Source organism: Notamacropus eugenii, chromosome 4 (assembly GCF_028372415.1).
Source record: "Notamacropus eugenii isolate mMacEug1 chromosome 4, mMacEug1.pri_v2, whole genome shotgun sequence".
NCBI lineage: Eukaryota > Metazoa > Chordata > Mammalia > Diprotodontia > Macropodidae > Notamacropus > Notamacropus eugenii.
The window spans coordinates 30116463-30137390 of record NC_092875.1 but is presented as its reverse complement, the minus strand read 5'-3'; the positions used below and the strand labels follow the sequence as shown (position 1 = coordinate 30137390).

The following is a 20928-nucleotide window of genomic DNA, read 5'->3' as shown; positions in this document are numbered from 1 at the left end:
AGGCTCTTTTATCATTCCACACCCACTCTCTCTATAGGTTTATCCTTTGAAAAAATAATCAAGGAAACTAAAGCCTAATAAAGATTTATTAAACATTTACTATGTGTAAAATGCTGCCTCAAGGATACAGAGACATATAAGAATTATCAGATGTGGTCTTGGTCCATCGGGAGGTCTCCCTTGTTCATATACTTAGCCACAGTCCTGTCATCTCTCTCCTTTTGTCTTCTGGTCCCTATCCTGTCCCTTAGACGTAGGGGCTCTGGGTCTGAGAATGGGACAGTATGGGGCAATATGGAATGGAAGTAGACCATGGGAGACAAAGCAGCCCTCAGCAAGGAGAAACCAAGAAGCTGGGCCCATGGCCATTTTGTGCTCTATCATACGGTGCCCCAATTGTGAGCGGATCTTCTCAGTCTCCCAAGGTCCCCTGGGAACACAATCGCCTGTGTTCTAAGAGGCTGCAGTTCATGCAAGGTCAGAGTCATTGTGCGTGATTAATGGTTTATCTCTTCCTGAAAGCCTTGCACAGAGGCTCCAAACCAAGTTAGCCCTAATTTCATACTCCTTCCACTCCATTTAAAGGGCCATAGCCTGGTTTCCTCTCAGGGAGGCCAAAGAGCTGACTTTTCCAGAACTGGACAGGAGCCAGCTTTCACCATCGATTGAGAGACTGGCTGCCTCTCCCCAGTCCCAGCTGAGAGGAGACCTTGACACCCAACATCACAAATACATTGAAACTCCCCAGCTGGAAAAGAGAGAGAGGGAGGGAAAGGAATAAGCATCCACATTGACTCACAGAGGCAGCAAAGAGACCGGACCTGAGTTTACAGTCTGTGACTTCAGACTAGTCTCTCTGGGCCTCAGTTTCCTCATCTGTAAAAGTAGGGAGTAGCCTAGATGACTTCTAAATCTTTAAACCTTTAGATCAGAGTTTCTTAACTTGGGGGCCATGATTTTTTAAAATATTTGATATTGAATATTTGATATTTTTATATTGAATATTTTGATAACTATTTCAATATGATTGGTTTCCTTTGTAATACTTTGTATTTTATTTTAGGCATTTAAAACCATTATTGTGAGAAGAGATCCATAGGTTTCGCCAGACTGTCAAAGGGACCATTGCACGCGCGCGTGCACACACACACGCCCTTCTTTCAAGTAAATAGAAAACCATCAAAGTTAGAAAGAACCTCTGATGTCTCCCCATATCCCCTTTATTTTATAGATGAGAAAGACAAGACCCTGAGGAGTGGCAAAGTTTCCAGGTCTAAGGAGATGATAGTTCTAGTGCCTTCTCTCTTTTTGTAAGACCCTATCAATCAATCAATCAATCCAACAAGCATTTACTAAAGGCTTACTAAGACTCAAAGAAAGGCGAAAACCAGTCTCTGTCCTCAAGGAACTTATATTCTAACGGGAGACACAACAGGCAAACAACAATGTAGATGTGAGATATATAGGGATATATAGGGAGTATCGTATATTTGATAATCTCAGAGGGAAAGGATTAGTGTTTGAGGAGACTTGGTGGGATGGTGGGTGTAAAAGGTGGGATTTTATTTACCCAGTATAAGTAACTCAAATAGCCTTGAAGGAAGCTAGGAGAAGAGGACAAGGTCTGGGGGTATTAGATTGAATTCTGAGTACCATAATTTAAACATGGTTTAACATAATTTAAATTTGGTTTACCTGAGTGACACAGGGCAAGTCATTTTACCTCTAATTGACCCAGGCTACTCTCTGACCAAAAGTTGTGGAGAAATTATTCATCTGAGTTGATAGAGGGGGTTCCCTACACCTAAAATCAGAGGTCCTATAAAAAAATTAATAAGCTAGGAAATGTACAGAGGATGGTGGAAGGGCTCTAGTATATATCACATAATGGTGAGCTGAAGGGATGTGTAAGCTTGGTTATTGTCCTTTGTCCTCAAAGAGGACCAAAATAACATCACTATGTCATAGTCAAGTTATGGGGCATCTGACTGGGTGATCAGACCAATAAGAGCTTGGCATGCTGTAGCACAGGTCAGGCACAAATAGTCCACATGAACATTTGGAGTAGATTTTCTAAATTGGCACGTCTCACATTTCCTTTGAGCTGTTTCAATTCTGCACCTTCTCTGATGTGGGCACGCCACACTGGGTGATCCTGTGCCAGTGCCTCCCAATCAAGTCCAAAGTCCTTAAGAGAGACCTGAGAGTGTCCTTGCATCTCCTTCTGACCACTATGTGAATGCTTGCCCTGTGTGATTTCTCCATAAAATAGTCTTTTTCGCAAACATGTTGGGCATTTGAACAACATGGCCAACCCATCAGAGTTGCCTTTATATGTAACCTGGAGAACAGAAGATCAATGGAGGGGGGACAGGATACCTTCTATTGTCTCCACATCTCTCATATGGAGCAGAGATCAGTCTTGTTCTGCTTGGGAAAGAGAAGGGAAGAGTAACTATTCCTATAGACCTACTATGTGCCAGGCACTGTGCCAAGCACTTTTATAGCCATTATCATATTTGCTCCTACAGTTCAGAACAAAGAATAAGAATACAGGACAGTTGCAAAGAAATACCCTTGGGCTCCTTTTCAAGGAAACACTTCTTAATGATTAGAATAGTCCTGAAGTGGAACAGGCTGCCCCATAAGGTAGTGAGTTCCCCATTGCTGGACATCTTCAAGAAGAAACTGAGTATCAAAGAGGTCATCAAAATGGGAAAAGGTCCCACATGGACAAAAATATTTATAGCATCTCCTTTTGTGGTGGCCAAGAATTGGAACTCGAGGGGATGCCCATCCATTGGGGAATGGCTGAACAAGTTGTGGTATATGAATGTAATGGAATACTATTCTGCTATAAGAAATGATGAACAGGAAGACTTCGTAAAAACCTGGAAAGATTTACATGAACTGATGCTGACTGAAATGAGCAGAACCAGGAGAACGTTATAACAGCCACAGGGTGTGAGGACTGTTTCTGATAGAGTAAGCCCTTCACAGCAAGGCAAGGACCTAAAACATTTCCAAAGGACTTGATATAAAATACCATCTCTATCCAGAGAAAGAACTATGGAGTTGGAACGCAGAATGAAGCAGACTATTTTCTATTTTGTTATGTTTTGTTTAGATTTGGTTTTTCTCATGTTCTCCCACTCGTCTTAATTCTTCTATGCAATATGGGTAATGTGAAAATGTGTTGAATAAGAATATGTGTGTAGAACCCATATAAGATTGCATGCCATGTTAGGGAGGGAGGAGGAGGGAGGGGGAGAAAATTTAAAATTTATGGAAGTGATTGTTGAGAACTGAAAACAAATAAATTAATTCTAAAAAAAGAAGAAGCTGGGTATGCAGCAGAGCTTCCTTTGTGTGGGTGTGACTTGGATCAGTGAGGTCCCTCACAACAAAATAGTCTTTTATTCTGCAACTTGTCCCAAGTCTACAGAACTAGATCACGCAGGTCTTTGTGGGTGTCATCTCAAACAGCCCATCACCACTCACATGGTCTCTAAATTTATGGAATAAAGATTCTAATTTAGTCTAATGCAAGGTTCTTAAGGGCAGAGACTTCCAAGTTCCCCTGTCTACACCATGTTTGTATGTAGCTATATGCATGTTGTCTCCCTATATGATTATGAACTCCTTGAGGACAGGGATCGTCTTAGGGCTTTTTTTTTTTCTTTTTTGGTATTCTCAACACATAGCACCACATCTGGTACACAAGGCATTTAATGAAACTTTACTGACTGGCTAACAAGTCATGTTCAATAAATATTGGGTAAATAATAAAAGTCTTAATGATGCATTCACTAACTAAAGACTCCATCTCAAAACATTGTTTCTACCGTTGTCCAAGCAAGAGTCAAAGTTGCTAGCCTATTGGGAGCCACCTTGTACCCAGCGAGATAGCCTCTGCTTAGCTCCATGCTCTCTGCCCAGGACACCAATCTTGCTCAATTGAATTGAGTGATCTTCTTGTGAATGGATTCAAGTCTTATACATAGAGAAGCTTTACAGCCCATTGAACTACAGATGAGGAAACTGAGACCAAGAGAGGCAAAGTAATTGGCCCACGATCAATAATAATAGCTAGCGTTAATATAATTCTTTGAGGTTCACTGTTTTGTCCCCAACATCTCACTTTAGTCTCACAACAACCCTGGGAGGTAAGTGCTGTGACTATCCCCACTTTATGAATAGGGAGTCAGAAGCAGACAGGAGGTAAGTGACTTACCCAGGTTCACACAGCTAGTTAAGTGTCTGAAGCAGGATTTGGTTGCCCTGACTCCAAACCCAGCTCTCTATCCACTGTGCTACCTAACTGCCTTCACTATCTTATTACTCATATACAGAGGTGGGGATTGAACCCAGGTTTTCCTGATTCCAAATTCAATACCTTAACCTCTGTAGCCCATTACCTCTTGCCTGCATTCCCAGAAAACTGGGTAGTTGGTTCAAAAGCCAACTAAGCCTACCTAGAGAGGCTTGCTTAAAGGCAGAGGGATTGACTTAATGACCTTCTGGTCATTTTTTTAAAATATTTTTTCTACCACTTAGAATCTACTGTATCCCATGATTTCTGTGTTCCTGAGGCAAAAGAAAATTTCATCTCTTTTAAATTAAAGGTCTCTCTTTTTTTTCTTCCTCAGTTTTTTTCAACATTAAAAATGTTCTCATTCCTTTTGATGTGGTTCACTGACTGTTTGTAAAGCACCCCTCAGCCCTGGTATCCTACACCTCCACATCATGTGGGTTTGGTTAGAGCTAGGGATGGCTATGGCCTCTACTTAGCCATGGCTGCTTTGGAGCCTTGCCTCATTAGGGCACCCTCAGCCTGGACTCTGGGTGTCTATCGGTACCCGCTCCCAGCCTACCCCAACAGGGTAAGTTTTATTGGGGTTCCACAGCTTTAATTGGGAGCTTTAAGTAGATGGGATTTTTATGGACAGCAGCTGGAAATGGGCCCCCACTGGCATCACGAAAGGGAATACCTCTAAGAAAGAAACCAGAGAGTAACCGCTGAGGATGCTGATACTAGGCCCACCCCATCCCCATCACTGGTATCTTAGCCAATGAGTTTGGTGGGGGATGCAGCCTACTGCTCAGCTGCTCTCTGTCCCGGGAGTCTTTTCATGGGCTGAGCCCATACCTGAAATTCTCCCCCTTTTCACCTTGGCCTCTTAGAATTCTGGCTTCCTTCAAAGCTTCCTTCCATTCCTGTCCACCCACCCACCCCAAACTATAATACCCTCTCTTCAATTACGCTGTATTTATGCACTATAAACTTATATATGTGCCCACTGTTTTCCCCCAGTGCAATGTATGTTCCTCGAGGTAAGGCAATTTCATTTTTGTCTTTTCATCCCCGGTACCTAAAGCACATAGCAGGTATTTTAAAATTAAATTAATATTTTCAGTGAGCAAAAATCTCTTCCCCTACCCAATACACACCCACCTCCTTTGAAAAAGAAGAAACAAAACCCTTGTAACAAGTACACATCATCAAACATAACAAATTACCCACATTGGCCACATCTAAAAATCGTTAGTTCATAGTTCACAAGGTCCATCACTTCTCTGGAAGGAGGTGGGCAGCATTCATCATTGGTTCTTTGAAAGCATGTTTGGTCATTATGATGATCAGATGCTTAATCAGGTCTATTAGGTGCAAATTAAAGGTTTGTTAATTGGTCAATCTCCCGTCCACCCCTTACCCCAAGTCCAACAAGAAATGAATAGACAGTGGAGAAAAGGCCAGTCACCCGAAGGAATCCTTCTGAGTAGACCCCTCGGGGGCCCCACTACTATGTCATCTTTTGGTTTGGTTTTTTCCCTTCCCCCAAACAGGTAGGCTGTGTGGCTCTACATGGACAGGTGGAAAGATACCTGGACTTCCCTGCTAGCCTCAGAAGGGGAAGGCCATGTAGGTAGCTACAAGACGGACACATATCCCAAGGCCAGAGAACTATCTCTGAGGAATAGATAGAGGAGAACCATTCCCGGCATGGTAAGAGGGAAAAGAACAGAGAAGAAAAGGAGGATGGAGCAGCTAGCAGTTTCCACACCTGTATAATGGCAGAGGGAATAATTCACTAGCTGTCTTACAAGGTCATTGTGGGAAAGCAATTGGCAAGCTACCAAAACAATGAGAATTGCAATCTATTGTTTTACTGAGGAAAGTGAGACCCTGTTCCCACCAGATAAAGCTCCATTTAACACCAAGATGACCACCACAGCCTCTGGCTGGGCCTGCCGGCCCCTGTTTGCCTTGAGCATTCTTAAGGAAGGGCTGAAAAGGCATTAGAGTATTCTAGCTTGAGATGCTGGATCTGCTGTCATATGGTCACGGTGGATCTTTCATTCCTGGCTGGTATGGGCTTGTAACCTAGTATCGTAGGTAGTTGCCATGGCAACTGGCCCTGGAAAATTTTCTTTTCCTCCACATCACTGAGAGGGGTGAGGATGGGGGTGAGTGGAGGGTGGAATCTTCCACGTCAGGTTAACTGTGGTGCTGTTTGTCTTTGATCTCCATCCCAGGTCATTGGACCCAGATGAGAAGATGGAAATATTCCACCCAGCAGCACTGAGGCAGGCAATGAACAGGGTCAGAAACCATTTTGGTTGTTTTTGTAGCTTCCTGATCACCATGAAAAATCTAATGAGCTAAACATACCAAGCCCCCTTACTCTTAGCTTTCATTTTCTCTCTGTCTGTCTCAGTGTCTGTCTTTCTTTGACTCTGTCTCTGTTACCCTTTATATGTCTCTATCACTATCTCTGTGTCTCTCTGTCTCTCTGTCTCTGCCTCTGTCTCTCTCTCTCCCCTTTTCTCTTTTCTCATACTGTCTCCATGTCTCTCCCTTCTTTCCTCACCCCCTCTCTGTCTGTATCTCTATCTGTGTGTTTCTCTCTCCCTTCCTTCCTTTCTTACTTTATCTCTGTCTTGGTCTCTCTCACTTTCTGTCTCAGTCTCTGTCTCTCTCTTCCTTCCTCTCCCTTTCTCTGTCTGTATCTTTGTCCATGTCTCTTTCCCCCTTCCTTCTTTTCTCACTCTCTCTGTCTCTGTCTCTCACTTTATGTCTCTGCCTATATGTACCATCTAAAGTCACCTAGAGTTATTAGCACTACAATTTCTATTAGAATGGGAAAGGAGGTAGAATTCAAACCTGCCACTTGGTGGCTAAGCAAAGGAGAAAATTTGGCATAGGGAAGAGTTCAGATTTGGAATCAACAGACCTGGATTCAAATCCTAACTGCCATTTATTACTTGTGTAAACTTGGAGAAGTTTCTGGACTTGAACTTTCTCACCTGAAAAAAAATGAATAAATTGGAATCTATAATCTGGTTGTTTCTAGTTACAAGTGTATGAAAGGGAAGTCATTTAAATTTGTTAAGCCTCAGTTTATTTCTCTGTAAAATGGGTATTACAACACCTATAGTACTAACCTTAGGAAATTTTTGAGAGGCTCAAATAAGAAATAATCAATCAACATGCGACTGCTATGAACCAAGCATTGTACTAAGCACTGGGTGTGTGCAGAAAAGCAAAAGCAGCCCCTATCCTTAAGGAACTCACACTCTAAGAGAGGAGACATCTTGTATTGTAGAGGTACCTAAAAGATACATGCAGAGTAGATGGAAGGTAACCTGAGAAGGGAGGGCACTAACATCTGGGGAAGATAGGAAAGGCCCCCTACAAAAAGTAGTGCTTGAGCTGAGTCTTACAGAAAGTCAAGAGTTCTCAAAGTCAGAGTTGGAGGAGGGAGAGCATTCCAGGCAAGGGGGACAATCAATGTACAAAGGCATAGAGATGGGAGATGGAGTGTCCTGTGGATAGAACACCAAGTAGATCAATATGGCAGAACTGTAGAGTGTAAAAGTGGAATAATGTCTAAGAAAGACTGCAGTTGTTCAGTCGTTTTCAGCTATGTTTGACTCTTCATGACCCCATTTGGGGGATGGTTTTCAATCTGAATGGAAAGAGCATGCCCATACAGAGAACATAGACCCATTAAAGTAAAGAATTACAATTAGGTGAATTTTCACTTTTCATGGGCTTTCTTTGACTCTAATGTACTTTACTAGGCACCTCTTAGACATTATAGAGTACCCATGTTTGTTGCAATAGAAAGGCAGAAACATTTTTATTCGAATTTCCGAACAAAGGATGTTGGAAAACTGACTAAATTCACTTTAGGTATTGACTTCCCTGGTATTACTTTTTCTTTTTCTTTTTTTTTAGCTACAGCATTCCATGAATAAGATCTGAAAGTTCAATAGGAGAGAGAGAAAAGACATAGTCCTGGTATATATGTATTGTATGTATGGCAGGGTTGTGTCCTTGAGGATTTTTCTAGGCAATGTAGGGGAAAGGGGGGGAAAGGAAGAGGGAGGGTGAACAATAACCAATAGTTATAGCCCTGAGGCCATGCTTGACTCTTTTGTGATATAGACCACAGTCATACACACCCAGTCAGCCAATCAGCTAGGGAAGCCCTTGGGCATTTTTTAAAGAGTATCTTACTTTTAAAAATCCCTAAACTTTTCTCTGAATTATGATCTGAAATTCTCTTCAACTCCTATCATATAACTGGATCAGGGGTCTGGGTTCTATTTGTGTGTGTTTGTCCTTCATTGCCAAAGAAGACCGTGCCATCAGAGAAATAATGACATGACTTGCACTTGGCTTTGTTTTGAGTGAGGGAGGCTGTGCAGGTCACCAGCCTCACATCTGAATCCAGTGACCAGATATTCATCAGGATGACTGGAGATGACCCAGGATGAGGCAATTGGAGTTAAGTGACTTGCCCAAGGTCACACAGCTAGTGAGTGTCAGTGTCTGAGGTGAGATTTGAATTCAGGTCCTCCTGCACTGTTGCTCTATCCACTGTACCACCTAGCTGCCCTTTCCACTAATAATAGCATTAGCAATACCTGGCATTTATATAAAGCTTTAAGTTTTGCAAAGGGCTGGATGTTCACAGTCTCATTAGGTCCTCACAGCTCTGTGAGGTAGACACGTTTTGCAGATGAGGAAATTGAGACTCAGTGAAGTTAAGTGACCTGACCAGCCAGCAAGTTTCTGCAGGTAGATTTGAATTCACATCTCCCTCCCTGCAAGTCCAGAATTCTGTCCATTATACTTGGCTGATGTGTGCTCCATCACTACCCCATGCTGTATCTCCCTCCTTTTCCTTTTGGTGCCTCCCAAGTTCTAAAGGCTCTGATATTTTGTTTTTTATTATTATTATATTCATATTATACTATATTATAAAATTATATATTTTTAAAATTTAGTTCAGTGGTCTAAGGTCATAGGACAACAGATTTAGGATTGGAAAGGAACCTCCAGATGATCAAGTAGAGAACTGTAGAGCTTTGCATCCAGCCCTTTCTGGCTCCAAGTTCAAGTTCAATGCTCCACTCACAGCACCACATTGTATATCACATGATGCATTTTCCTAGTGTATCCTGCTATCCAGCTTAAACATCTTGCTGTTGTTCAATTTCTCTGTCTCTGTCTCTCTCTGTCTCTCTGTCTGTCTCTGTTTCTCTCCCTTCTCTCCTCTTGTCTCTCTGTCTCTGTGTATGTGTCTCTCTGTCTCTCTGTCTCTGTCTCTGTCTCTGCTCTGTCTCTGTCTCTCTCTCTCTCTCTCTTTCTCTCTCTCTCTCTCTCTCCCCTCTGTCTCTGTCTCTCTCCTTTCCTCTTCTCCCTCTCTCTGTCTCTCCATCGCTGTGCATCTCTCTGACTCTGAGTCTATCTGTGTCTGTCAGTCTCTGTTTCTGTCTCTGTTTCTGTCTCTCTCTGTCTATGTGTGTGTGTGTGTGTGTGTGTGTGTCTGTCTGTCTGTCTGTCTGTCTGTCTGTCTGTCTGTCTGGTTAAAGAATATTGAAGCTCCTATTCATTTCCCTCTGCATCCACAAAAAAATTCCAGTGAAAGGATCCCTCATTTTCTAACAGGATCAGTCTTTCCAAACAGCAGAGAGAACCATGGCTAGCCTGTGACCAACAGAGGAATCTACATTGGGTACACAGAGAGCGAAACCTAAAACTGCCAGTTACAAACTCGTGCTGAGTAGTGAGAAGATCAAGAGAAAACCTTGTTCCTCTGCTACTCACAAAGGAATGCGTGTGTGTGTGCGTGTGCATGTGTGTGTGTGTGTGTGTGTGTGTGTGTGTGACTTTAATTGGTAACAGGAACCAAATGGAACCAAGTGTCTGGGCCTGAGACAATGGTTGGGAACTAGCCTCCAAGGAACTCTCACGTACAGCCTTCTAGAGAGAGCTCTTGAACCATGAAGAAATAAGACAATTGGGAGCCTTGTTGGGCGTCACAACTTCTGATTTTCAAGATGAATGTTCCATGAATGGATTCAGCTTGAGCCTACTAGGTAACCTGGAGCTTTGTTATTCATCTCCTTTCCCACCATTTTCTTTCACAGAATCTCCATCCTGACCAAACTGACTTACTTACTTTCCCTGAATATGGCATCTCACTCACTTTCTGACCCAGAGTGTTTGTCTAGGTTACCCCCCATGCCTGGAATTCACATCTTCTTTAGCTCAGAATTCCTAACTTCCTTCAAGGGAAGCCTGTCCTAAACACACCTTAGCTGTTAGCTCTTTCTTCCTTCTCAGATTACTGGAGTAGATTGTTTTCTTGCTGTTGGAGATAAGTTCCTAAAAGGCAGGGACTATTTTATTATTTTATATCCCAAGAGCCTATCACAGCACCTGGCGTGCAGTAGGTCTTTAAAAAAATACTTGATGGTCAATGGATTGGCCATGTTCAAAACTCCAAGAGAATCTTCATCAGCACAAAAGAATATAATGAGTGCTAGCTAGCAAAGGCTGGATTGTTTGAAAAGGAATTAGAAGCAGAAATTAAATTTCCCTGAAATTCTTCCAGAGTGGAGAGCATGAAGGTTCCATATGAATGTGTTTGAGGTGAGATACTTTGGGTGCCTTTCTAAATATGATAAAGTGGGAAAAGCCCTGGATCCAAGTCTTTTGTTTGGAGTTCGAATTCTGACTCTGATGTTTAGTACCTATGTGAGCTGAGCAAGTCTCTGAGACTCTCAGGACCTCAGTCTCCCCACCTAAAAACAAGTAGATTGGTCTAGATGGCTCCTGAGGTCCTGTCTAGTTCTGGGTCTATGATCTCATGATCCAATGATCAGTGTGATCTGAAGCAAAATAATTCATCTCCCAGGGCCTCAGTTTCCTTATCTGTAAAGTGAGGGTGTTGGACTAGAAGTTCTCTGAGGTTCTTTACAGCTCTAGATTAATGAGGATTCAGTGTTAGAAAGAACAGCGGATTAGGAAGGACTCTACTAGAATCTGGCCACTAGCTGTGTGACTTTGGGGAAGCCTACTTTCTCTAACTGGTCATTGATTTCAAAGTGGATAAGACTTAGAAGACGCTGCCTCTAAGGTCACAAGACCTGACCTAAAACCCCACCTCTGAGGCTTCATATCAATGTGATATAACTTTGAGCAAATCCCTGAGCTTCTGAGCCTCCATGTTCTGCTCTACTAAATGGTGTGAGAGTAGATGACTTCTGAGGACACTCACAGCTGGAGACTGATGAGTCTGTGATCCTAAGAACCTCCAGTGGAGAAGGTGCCAGGGCCAGCCATGACTTTCTTCTTTCCCTGCTCTGATCCGGACTCTCAGGACATTTCCACCTCAACTCCCTTATGTGTTGTCTTTTTTCCAGTAGGATGTGAGCTCCTCAAGGATAGGGATAAGTTTTTTTCCTGCTTGTATTTGAATTTCCTGTGCTTATCAGCACAGTGGCTGATACATAGGGAGTACTTAACAAACATTTTATCTATCTACCTACTTACCTACCTACCTACCTATCTACCTATGTATCTATCTATCTGTCTGTCTGTCTATCTATCTATCTATCTATCTATCTATCTATCTATCTATCTATCTATCTATCTATCTATCTATCTATCTATCTATCTACCTGTCTGTCTGTCTATCTATCTATCTATTCATCACTCCTTTTCTCTATTCCTCTATTTCTCTATCCATCTGTCCATCTCTCCTTTTCTCTATCCATACATTCCATTCTCGGTCTAGCTATCTATCCATCCTTCCTCTATCTATCCATCCATTCCTCTGTCTATCTATTTATCCATCCACCCCTCCTTGTTTCTCTATATATCCATTGCTCTATCTCTATCCATCTGTCCATCCCTCTTTTTCTCTACCCATGTACTCCTCTATCACCCTATCTATCCATCAATCTTTCATGACTCTTTTTCTCTATTTCTTTTTATCTCTGTATCTATCTTTTTATTCCTTTTTATTTCTTTTTCCTTTTTATCTTATTTCTTTCTTTCATCTTATTTCCTTGTTTATCTTCTTCCTTTTTATCTCTGTATCTATCTGTCCATCTCTCTTTATCTCTATCCATGCATTCCTCTCTATTCTATCTATGTACCTCTTCCTGTATCTATTCATCCAGCCATCCTTCCTTATCTCTATTTATCCATTTCTCTATCTATGTCTCTATCCATCTGACCATTCCTCTGTATCCATGCATTCCTCAATCTATCCGTTTGTCTATCCATTCTTTTATCTGTCATTCTTCATCTATCTATTCGTCCATCTATCTACTTACCTATCTATCCATCCCTCCTTACCTCTTTATCCATTCATTCCTCTATCTATCCATGTATTTACTTTTCTATCTACCTCTCTTTCTCTGTGTGTGTGTGTGTGTGTATCCATCTCTATCTATCTCTTATCTATGTAGTCAAACCTCCTTATTTTCCAGAGAAAGAAAAAGAGAAGTCAAGTGAGTCAACTTGGTCAAGGTGAGTCAGGTCCTAAATGAGAGACCTGGTATGTGACAAATGAGCCCGTGACCCTGACCCTCGTTCCTTTTCCACTGTATCTTATTTCCTTTTCAGTAAGGTTTGCAATGTATTTTATACATGCTACCTCATTTGATCCTCTTAACAACTCTGGGAGATAGATGCTTTTATTATCCCCATCTCACAGATGGAGATACTGAAGCTGAAAGAGAGACATCATAGAGTAAGGCAATGTCTGGGGCTGAATCTGCAGACTTCCCTGGACTCTAGATCCTGAGTTCCATCACCTCGCCTTAGAAGGGACCAGGCTGAGAAGAGCTTGAAATGTCCCCAAAATAAGACGCATTTTCTTCACAATATTCACACATAGGACTAAGATGATTGATTTTCCTCTCCACTTTATAGAAGGGGCAACTGAGGGAGCTGGCCTCCTTTCGGGTCAGCTTCCATGGCAGGATTTCCTCCCCTTTCTCTCCTGATTCCCTGGGATCCTCATCCCATCACCATCATCCCCGTTCCCTTCTCCTCCCTTCCAGCCTCTCAGCACTGTCTATGTGACAGATACCTGCTTGACCTTTCCCTGCTTGGCTCCTCATCTCTGCCTGCTTTTGGGGGGTGGGGTGGGGGATGGGAGGGGTATTATATTAGCAGCAGCCTAATTCTTTACAGCTTGTGCTCTCCAGTCTCTGTCGGAGCAGACAGTTGGGCGCCCGTCCAGAAGCTTTGATAACCTGAACCTCAGATTTATGGCAGCCTGGGCTTTCGTGATCACCTAATGAGGTGAATGGAGAGTGTCAACCTGTTTATTAAATACCTAGAACCAGCTGGAAGGCCAGGCCAAGGAAGCGGGTTAATCATATTTCTCATTTATTCAGCGTGTCTCCCGCTCTCTCATTCCACCACTTGGAGCCTTCTCCTCCCCGTTAAGTAGGCCAGACTCTCTCTTTTCATCTCCAGAAGGGGAGGCACTCTGGACAGGTCATTTATGGAGACGGTCGGGGGCCCCAAAATGTTTGTGATTTCCTACTGATTTCTTAGGTGTTTAGAAGTTAATAATACTCAACACCTCATGATTCTTGCCTGTATGTCAAACAAATACATGAAAGGCTGAGAGTCCCAAGAGAGGGGCCAGTGGGGGCAAGGAGTGGAGAGGGGGGAGTGGAGAAGAACCTCTCTATCCTTACTTTTACTGCTCCTGTCAAAGAAAGTCTGGATAGATTTGTAAGTCCTAATGTTGATGGAAGATAAATTAATATTTCTTAAGTCGACTAGGGTCTAATGAAGCCTTAATTCATCTTCTTTAATTCTCTTTGAAATTTAAACACACACACACATACACACGCACACACACACACACAAATTGAAAGTAATGGATGGCTTGAGTTGCTTTAATCTTAACCTCTTCTCACCCTTTCCCCTTAGAGGCTGGTCTACTGTCACTTTCTTAATCTCTAGGGAATCCTTCTCCAATTTCTTTCAACTGCCTTCAACTCCAGAGTCCTTAAATCTGCTCATTTTAGCATTGAGGAAATATTTCAGCCCATCTGAGGCCCCGAAGCTGGATTCTGACCTTGGACATGGAGAGGGCACATTAGGTCACTGAGTCCTGTGACTTTTACTACCCTAGCTCAGAGGAAGCAGGGGGAGACTTTGATCTCCAAAAGGTGAACCTGCATCCTGGTGGGAGTTCTGAAGCCAAAGGGTTGGCAGCTAAAGACTGTCCCCTTAAAGAGTATGTGAAGGAATGCTGGGAAGGAACCAGGAGTGATTGGGGGGAAGCTACAAAGAAGCTTGATGTCAGGAGAAAGCCTGCTAAATATTAGAGCTGTCCAAAAGTACAATGGGCTTCCTCTGAAAGGTGGACTTCCCATCATGGGAGGACACCCTTACTGGAGAGGCTCCATTAAGAGGACTAGAGAGCCTCTGAAATCATAGGGTCTTAGATTAAGAGTTTGGAAGGGACTCCAGAGACCATCTAGGTTTGCCCCCTCACTTTCTAGATGAGAAAATTGAGAGGCAAGATTTGAACCCAGACCCTTGAATTTCAGAAGCAGTGCTCTTTTTACTGTATCTGAGTGCTTAGGAGAGTATAGTGGTTAGACTTGGAGGTAGGGAGACATGATTCAGAATCCCACCTTTGACACTTACTACCTGTGTGGAAACTGGGTGCTTCAGTGGGTACAGCGCTGGATCTGGAATCAAGAAAACCTGAGTTTAAATCCAGCCTCACACACTAACTCTGTGACCTGGGGCAAGTCACTTAACCTGTCTGTCCCCAACTGTAAAATGGGAATAATAATAGAACCTACCTCCAAGGGTTATTGAGAGAATCAAATGAGATCATATTTGCAGAGTGCTTCACACAGCGCTTGGCACTTAATAAATGCATGTTCCTTCCCTCCTCCTCTCCCTATACCATTGCACAGAATCCAGATTCTGTATCTGTATTCTGATAAAGTGCTTGGACTTAGAAGGAGCCCTTTGGACAAAACCATCTCAGGTTCAATCCCCCAGGCCCAGGGGAGAGCAGTAAGAAATATTTATTGTTGGTATCTTTCCTGTTGGATGGTCACAACTGGGAGAGGACAGTCAAGTATAGATGGATCAAGGAAACCAGCAGAGACAGGCCTCTATTATCTCCCTCAACAGCTGTCATGCCAGACTTCATGACTGGCACATACCCTCAGAGGCAAGATAGACCCTGAAAGAGAAGGACACCATAGGCTTCCTTTTCAAGAAGCACAGATAGGCAATCTCCCCCGCAAGTCGCCTCTCTGTGTTTGAAATCCCCATCCCACCACTACCAAGGCCCATCAGTGCTCTTTTGATAAAGTTTACCTGCTTGATTTCAGGTGGTTCTTAATTCCTAAACCATTCCTTTCTCCTTCTTCCTCCTCCTCCTCCTTCTCCTTCTTCTTCTTCTTCTTCTTTTTCCTCTTCATCTCCTCCTCCTCCTTCTTCTTCTCCTCCTTCTTCTCCTTCTTCTTCTCTTCTTCTTCTTCTTCTCCTTCTCCTTCTTCTTCTTCTCCTTCTCCTTCTTCTTCTTCTTCTCCTTCTTCTTCTTCTTCTCCTTCTTCTTCTTCTTCTTCTTCCTCTTCTCCTCTTCCTTCTTCTTCTTCTTCTTCTCCTTCTTCTTCTCCTTCTCCTTCTTCTCCTCCTTCTTCTCCTTCTTCTTCTCCTTCTTCTTCTTCTCCTTCTTCTTCTCCTTCTCCTTCTTCTCCTCCTTCTTCTCCTTCTTCTTCTTCTTCTTCCTCTTCTTCTTCTTCTTCTTCTTCTTCTTCTTCTTCTTCCTCTTCTTCTTCTTCTCCTCCTCCTTCTTCTCCTCCTCCTCCTTCTTCTTCTCCTCCTTCTTCTCCTTCTTCTTCTCTTCTTCTTCTTCTTCTCCTTCTCCTTCTTCTTCTTCTCCTTCTCCTTCTTCTTCTTCTTCTCCTTCTTCTTCTTCTCCTTCTTCTTCTTCTTCTTCTTCCTCTTCTCCTCTTCCTTCTCCTTCTTCTTCTCCTTCTTCTTCTTCTCCTTCTTCTTCTCCTTCTCCTTCTTCTCCTCCTTCTTCTCCTTCTTCTTCTTCTTCTTCCTCTTCTTCTTCTTCTTCCTCTTCTTCTTCTTCTTCCTCTTCTTCTTCTTCTCCTCCTCCTTCTTCTTCTCCTCCTCCTTCTTCTTCTCCTTCTTCTTCTCCTCCTTCTTCTCCTCCTTCTTCTCCTTCTTCTTCTTCTTCTTCTTCCTCTTTTTCTTCTTCTTCTTCTCCTCCTCCTCCTCCTCCTTCTTCTTCCACCTAGCTGCCCCATAACCTTAGGTTTACAGAGTTCCTGGCATATAGTTGGCAGCTAGATATCCAAGCGAATAGGGTGAACTAAAATAAAAAAAATTAAATATCTTTTGAATAAATTCATATGTATAATGGGTATCATATTTCTTGCTTTCTCAATGGATGGGGAAGGGGTAGAAGGAGGGAGAAAGTTCAGTACTAAAAATATAATTTTTTAAATAAATAGAAAGAGTGTTGGACTGGAGCCCAGAAGACCTGAGTTTCAATGTTGCCTGAGTCACCTCTATCCAACCCGATCATATTACTTAACTTCTCTCAGCATCACTTTTCATATCTATAAAATGGGAATATAAATAGCACTCACCTCATGAAGCTGTTGTGAGGATCAAGTAAGACAGTGCATGTAAAGTGCTTTGCAAACCTTAATATACTATATAAGCACTAGCTATTATTATTACTCATCTAATCTATACTTATTGATTCAATGATTATTTAAGTATCTTCTCACTGTATCCTAGAGCAGAGCCCTAGCAAATGACCCCATTTATCCTGTATAAAAGGAGACAAATTTTTTTCTCCACTCCTTTTCCAACTCCTGTTAACTTTCCCAAGGTAAATACTTTGGGGCCAGGAGGTCTTGGAATTCATTGAGCTTCCATTGATGATTTTTACCAACAGTCTAATTGTCTTCTCTTCCTTCAAGGCTCAGCTTGGATGCTATTCCTTCCAAAGAAAGAAATTCCCCAGCTCCTTACTATCTTCCTTGGAGAAGTCAAGAAGCCAAGAAGCTGGGTTCACTTGTACCCAGTAGTAGCAACATTGTACAATGATCAACTAAGATAGACTTGGTTCTTCTCAGCAATGCAATGATCCAAGACAATTCCAAAAGACTCATGACAGAAAATGCTTTTCACATCCAGAGAAAGAACTATGGAGTCTGAAGGCAGATTGAAGATTACTATTTTCACTCGGTTTTTGTTTCTTTTCTTTCTTGTGGTTTTTCTCTTTGTTCTGAATCTTCTTTCACAATATGACTATTTTGGAAATACGTTTAACATGATTATACATGTGTAACCTATATTGGATTACTTGCTGTCTTGGGGAGGGGGAAAGAAGGGGAGAAGGGAGACAAATTGGAATTCAAATTCTTACAAAAATGAATGTTGAAAACTATCTTTACATGTAATTAGAAAAAATAAAATGCTATTAAGTGCAAAAGAAATTTTTTTAAAGAAAACTGAGTTCAAATCCTACTTTAGATACATAATAGCTACATAACTCTAAGCAAATCATTTACCTTCTCTCAGTTTCCTCATCTGTAAAATGAATTGAACCTGATGGCCTCTAAGGTTCTTTTCAGCTCTAAATATATGATGCTAAGATCCAACTAAAAGTGTTTTTTTGTTATTCAGTAGTTTCAGTTGGATCCAACTTTTCATGACCCCATTTGGGATTTTCTTGACAAAGATACTAGAGTGGTTTGCCTTTACCCTCTGCAGCTCATTTTACAGATGAAGAAATTGAGGCAAATAGGGTGAAGTGATTCGCCCAGGGTCACCTAGCTAGTAAGTGTCAGAGGCTGGATTTGAACTCAGGAAGCTGAGTCTTTCTGACTCCAAGCCTGTAACTCTATGCACTATGGCACCGCCTAGCTGCCTCAAAAGTGCTTTATCCCTCCTCAAATGTTCCAAGGTACCTTTGTCTCCATCCTCCTATATCTCCTTTATTCAAAAATCATTTATTAAGCACTTCATAGGTTCCAGACACTGGGCTAGAAACCAGACATGCATGCTCACGCGCACACACACACACACACACACACACACACACACACACACACACATCACTTCCTGACCTAGAGGAGATTACATTCTATAGGAAAGTGGGGAGAGAGGACACAATACACATACGTAAAAGCCAATACAACATACGCCTGTCTTGCATACTTGAAGGCAAATCTCAGAACTCTCACCTTCACCAACAAATCAGATCCCCAGAGAATGGCTACTACATTCTGCCAGGGCTCTAGGCTTGACCCTGAGAAGTTGAAGGGTTGTTTGTCTAGTGCTTTATAGGATATAAGCCCCCACTAGCGTGCTCTCTGTCATGATTATGAGTTGGTTATCAATTAGCCAGCCAGCCTGAATTGTATTTTAAAAGGAAATGTTTACTGCATTGTTACACTAAGAAAAGTTGGTAAAAACTGTTCCCTCCCTCTCTCTCTTTCCCCCTATGATACACTTCCACACCAAGATATACAGAGTCCGCAGGAAGGTCAGCTCAGGTTTAGAGTATATACATCAAGGGGGTGGCTACTAGCTCCTGGTTGGTGGAAATCATTTTTTCTCCTTCATGAGACAATCAGTAAGTTCTGTCTTAGGTATGGTATACCTTTTCTTCTAGACTTCTTGTATATCCATGAATCTGTCTTCCTGAGTCTTATTCATTCTGTTTTTAGATCCTGATGCAGACACTGATAATAGCTGCTGCTGTCTGAAGTGGACGATTCTGTCGTTGTTGTTGAGACACTGATGGAAACGTGACAAGTCCAAAATCTCCCAGATCCATTAAATCTCACAAAGCCCTTTTTGAATTTCTCTGGACTGAAGTGTCTTGATATCTTAGAGATGCCCCTGCGGTATGACCAAGCATCTTTGGCCAATCCAAATATCCTTTCTGTGTAATATCCCTTCCAGCTCATCCAATGACATCAATAAAAGCTTTTTTCCATCCGCTCAAAGTATCTTTGATGGATTTGATTCAATAGAGACATCTTCCCTTCTGGTTAAAGCACCAGGACATAACATTTGATCATTTAAGTGGAATAAAATGATTTGATTGATTGATTTGAGACTGATCCCTAGCCTTGTATGCACAAAGTAAGTAATTTGGAGAAGGGAACGTAATGACCAACTATATCACATCTTTTATAATACTTTCTTGTAAACCTGTGGTATCCTACTCCCTCTCACCCCCATAGAATGTAGAATCCCTTAGGACAAAGACTGTGCCAATTTCATATCTTGGTAACTCTGGCACCTAACTCAATGCCTTGACTACAGTAGGCACTCACTGTTGGGTAATTTCTCAGTTCTTCCCATGTAAACTAGACAAAGGCTCAGGAAGAACATTATTTTTCAAAGTCATTCTGAAGGGTTTGGGAGAGTTGGGCTCCTTCCTAATGTGCTATTAGCTTCCACCCAAAACAAAAACAAAACTGTTCAAAAATCCATCAGGCTGAGTCACAGGGAGATGTCCCAAGCTAAATCCCACATAGCAAAATCAAAATGCAATAAACCTTCTCCTCATCCCTAGAACCTTAAAAGTCACCCAAAAGAGAGCCCTGATGACATCCTACCCCCATCTTTTATTAATGCTGCAGCCATGGATTCACTCAATAGCATGATACACTGACTCTGGAGAGAGAAGATCCAAATTCAAACTCTGCCTTTGATGTGCGCTTTTGAATGAAGGAGCACAATTGTCCTAGACCTCACTCTCCTCATCAGGAAAATGAGGGGGTTGTACTAATTTGTCTCTGAGATCTCTTCTACTTATAGTCCTGTAAACCTCTCAGAGCCTCAGTTTCCCCATCTCTAAAATGAAAGGTTAAAATAATTGGCTTCTAAGTTTCTTTCCTAGGGGCAAGTAGGTGGCACAGTGGATAAAGTGCCATGGCTGGAATCAGGAAAACAAGTCTTCCTGAGTTCAGGATCTGGCCTCAGATAATTACTAGTTCTGTAAACCTGGGCAAGTCACTTACGTGCTGGAAAAGAAACCACTCCAGTATCTTTACCAAGAAAACCCCAAATGGTGTCATGAGAAGTTGGATACAACAGAAAAGTGACTGAACAGCAACTGAAAAGAGTTCCTTCCAGTTCTAGAGCTGTGATGGAAGGAGAGAAGGATGGTGGAAGGAAGGAAGGAAGGAAGGAAGGAAGGAAGGAAGGAAGGAAGGAAGGAAGGAAGGAAGGAAGGATTTATCTAAAGCTTACTATGTGCCACCCTCCTTACATACATTTTCTCACTTGACCTTCACAACCTTGGGAAATAGATGTCATTCTTACCCCCATTTTGTAGTTGAGGAAATTGAGGCAGACAGAGATTAAATCACCTGCCCAGGGTCACACAGCTAGTAATTGTGTCTGAGGCTGCATTTGAACTTGTCTTCCTGATTCTGAGCCTATAATGTCTGTCCAACCTATGTTCTACTGAACTCTCAGAGTCGCTATTTTCAGTGAAATAGGAATAACACTTCCTGTAACTCCCACCTTATAGGGTTGTGATGAAGATCAAATTAAATAATGTATATAAAAGGCTTTAAACATTT

The 20928-nt window shown here is 42.1% G+C and overlaps 1 long non-coding RNA gene across 1 annotated transcript; it reads left to right on the top strand.

Moving 5' to 3' along the window:
* Window positions 1–10204: 10204 nt before the first annotated feature.
* On the top strand, window positions 10205–19338 carry LOC140498067 (uncharacterized). The gene is made up of 2 exons (XR_011964993.1): window positions 10205–10392; window positions 19057–19338. It is a non-coding gene; the product is annotated as an uncharacterized lncRNA (long non-coding RNA).
* Window positions 19339–20928: the final 1590 nt, after the last annotated feature.